The sequence below is a fragment of the Arvicanthis niloticus genome, chromosome 6, assembly GCF_011762505.2.
Source record: "Arvicanthis niloticus isolate mArvNil1 chromosome 6, mArvNil1.pat.X, whole genome shotgun sequence".
Classification (NCBI taxonomy): domain Eukaryota; kingdom Metazoa; phylum Chordata; class Mammalia; order Rodentia; family Muridae; genus Arvicanthis; species Arvicanthis niloticus.
Window position 1 is genome coordinate 97,900,733 of NC_047663.1, and position 3,345 is coordinate 97,904,077.

Genomic DNA, 3,345 nt, shown 5'->3' on the forward strand with positions numbered 1-3,345 from the left:
CAGGGCAGACCAAGGAACCTTCAAACCACCCCGCAGCCCTGCTGAGAACAAAAGGGAATGGCCAGGTCTGGGCCATTCTTGGAGTGTTCGTTCCACGGGGCTGGAGAGGTTATGAGCACTGGCTGCTCTTCCAGATGATGGGGGTTCAATTCCCAGCTCCCGTATGGAGGCTCACAACCATCTGTAACTAAGCACCCCAGAGATCCAAGATTCCCTTTTCTGGCCTCTGCAGACACCAGGCATGCACGTGTTGAACAGACACACATGCAAGTAAAATACTCATACATACAGAATATGATAACAACAATAATAATAATGTTTCAATCTAAGGTTTGTTTTAAATTGTCCCTATAGGCATTGCAGGTGTGGCTGTTGTGTTACATGTGCATCTGTGGGTGGCAGAGAAGAGTGGCTATGTCTTCATTCAGTGTTCTGACCTATGAACACCTGAATAACTAGTAACCTAACATTCCCTGAAAAAAAAAAAAAGCGAGCCCGACAAAAACCACAAGTCTGGCACACAAGGGCCTAGACAGGGAGCTAACCTGAGACAACCACCAGACTAGCCTTGTGCAGACCAGGAGGGGCTCTCAGAGCAGGGATCTAGCTGGAGACTAAAAGAACCTCACTCGGTACAGCAGGCTCCAGGTGAGAGTAAGCCCAAGACAGACAATGGTCCTATGGGGTCACTCGGGCAGGCCTGGGTGAGGAGTGAGCCTGAAATAGCTTCCAGACAGGTGCCATGGGGCCCCGACTAGCAGTTAGCCTGAGATGACCACAAGTCAGGCACCGTGCAGGCCTGAGGGGGCAGGCCATGCCTGAGTTGAGCATACCTAGTGCCACGATGCACACAAGTGGGGCAGAGCACTCCTGAGATGTCCCCGGACACTCAGAGATCCCAGGCAACATCAAGAAGAGGAAGTCAGTGGAGGAGAAATTGAAGAGAAAGAGAAACAGAAGGATGTGTGTACAACAAAGAGAGGCAGAACTGGAGACTTGAGGGTAGTGAGGACCAGCCTGATGTGAGTAGCTGGTGATGCCACCTAAGACCAGGGTGGGGTCCTGGCCTGTGCTGCCACTGGGGACCACATTTGGGTTCATGACCTTGCAGCAGCAGGGATCTGTTACCACCAAAGGCCAGGCAGACGTCTGTGGTCTGGTCTGCCACCAGGGGACTTATTAACATCTGAGGGCTGTGTAGAACTGGCCCCACCCCTCACCTGGACATTGTGGGAGACCTGACCCTGGACACAGGAGAGCAGGAGTGCTGGCCCCTCCCCTAGACACCCGCAGTACTTAAGGTGAGCGGTGAGCTGTGCACATCGCAGGAACTGCAGGGAAGCCAGCCCCAAGAGTGTGAGTGTGGTCATACCTGCAGCAGAGAGGAGACCTGGCCCTAATGGGGTCATGAGAGCCGAGAGCTGTCCCTGCCCCTCACCTGCTACAGCACTCAGCCCTATACTTCAGTGGGCAGCACTGTCGAGCTGAACCTGATGGTAGGAGCACGGGTGGAACAGCCCTAGGGTGTGAACATGGGAGAGCTGGCTCTGCAATTTGTCTGCCACGCAGCATCATGGGTGAGGGAGAGATGTCCTCCCCCACCCTTGCCCCTTACCACCTGTGGCAGGCAGGAGAGCTGTTCCTGCCCCTCACCTGCTGGTAGCACTCAGGAGAGGGGGCCCTGAACCTTGCCTAGGCATCACAATCCAGCTAGCCCTGGATGTGGGGGTTACAGGTAAGCTGGCCCTGAGGGTGTGAGTGCAGGAGAGCCCTCCCTGCTTCTTGTCTACTGGGAGGCGGTGCTGATGAGGGAGAGATGCCGCCTCCCCTCCCTCATCCTCACCACCTATTGCAGGTAGGAGAGCCGTCCCTGGGGTCATGAGATTGGGGGAACAGCCTCTGTCCCTCACCAGCAGCAATACCCGGGAGAACAGGACCTGCAGCTCACCTGGGCAGCAGGGTAGAACTGGCCCCGGTTGCTGGGGTTGCAGATGAACCAGCCCCAAAAGCAGGAGAGCTGGCAAGTTCAAATACCACTGGGGCCCAGATCCAGGGCTTTGAATTGATCCAACCTAACATCTTCCCTTACGATGAACAGCTGGAGTGTATGAAGGGGCCGATCCCTCAGATCCAAAACGACAGGATCCATGACACAGGTCAACAATAGATATCAGAGAGGAGTCCAGTGGGGATCCAGTACTGAGGGAGCAGCAGAAGCCAGAAGCCTCGAACCAAACCAGCAAGTCATTGCAATGGACATTTGCAAACAAAGAAGTGTGGACAAAAGGGTATACTGAGGGACAAACGGACACACTATAGCTTCCACGGTGAGGTTTATTTTTGTTGGTGGGGAGGTTGCAAGGGTGGAAGGTGGACATGAGGGGATGGAGAGATGAGTGAGATTGGGGTGCATGATGTGAAAGTCACCAAGGATCAATACAAAGCTGCAATTTTTATTTTACAACTTTTATTCCACTGGGTTGCCGCATCGAGGCCCAAGTATTGAGAGTTCCATACCTTTCCCTGAAGATGTTAGACACAGCGGTGGAGAAAATCTGAGGACAGACCCAGGGCCTATCTGCCACAAACACCCACAGGCTCTCAGATCCACACAGAATTAGAATGCGACAGAATGGAATAGCAGGCTCCTGCCCCCACTGAATGCCCTCTCCTCTGGCCATGAGCATAGCCTGCCCCCCTTCTCTCGCTCCCTGCATCTCTCTGTCCACTCTGCTGTCATTGCCTCAAACGTGCCACCTTGTCCCCACAGCAGGACCTTTTCTCTTGCCACCACCTGCCTGGTCTGCTGCTTCCTTACCCAGTCACCTGCTGGAAGAGACGCCTCTCCCAGCTGCCTTTCATCATTGCGATTTTACACACAGCCTGACTGCTGTGTGTTCCTGGATAGTGATCATTGTCTGTTTCCCTGTGACAGGGTAAGGTCCCTTCCCACCATCAGACTCTTGCCGTTGACTTTCCAGGTCTTTGACAAAATATCGGGACAAAAAGCAATTCCAAGTTACAATCCATCTCTGCTGGGAAATCAAGGTGGGAACTGGAAGAAGCAGTTAAGTCATAACCAGTCGGGAACAGAAAGCAATGAATTCGTGCAAGTTTGAGCTCAGCTCAATTTCTCTGCTGGAATACAGCCCATTTGGTGGCTGGGTCTTCCCACATTAACAAAGGATTCGAGATAACCAACCACAGGAACCTGATCCAGACCGTCTCTCACTGGGACACTCTTCCCAGGTGATTCCACCCTGGGTCAAGTTGACAAAACCACCACCCACCAATGTGTCCCCAGGCTTGACACCCACATTACATGTCTATAACAGTGAACAGATG

At 53.2% G+C, this 3,345-nt stretch overlaps 1 non-coding gene across 1 annotated transcript; it reads left to right on the forward strand.

The window, feature by feature from the left end:
• Nucleotides 1-341: 341 nt before the first annotated feature.
• Nucleotides 342-471, forward strand: LOC117712187 (small nucleolar RNA SNORA17). The gene has a single exon (XR_004607254.1). It is a non-coding gene; the product is annotated as a small nucleolar RNA SNORA17 (small nucleolar RNA).
• Nucleotides 472-3,345: the final 2,874 nt, after the last annotated feature.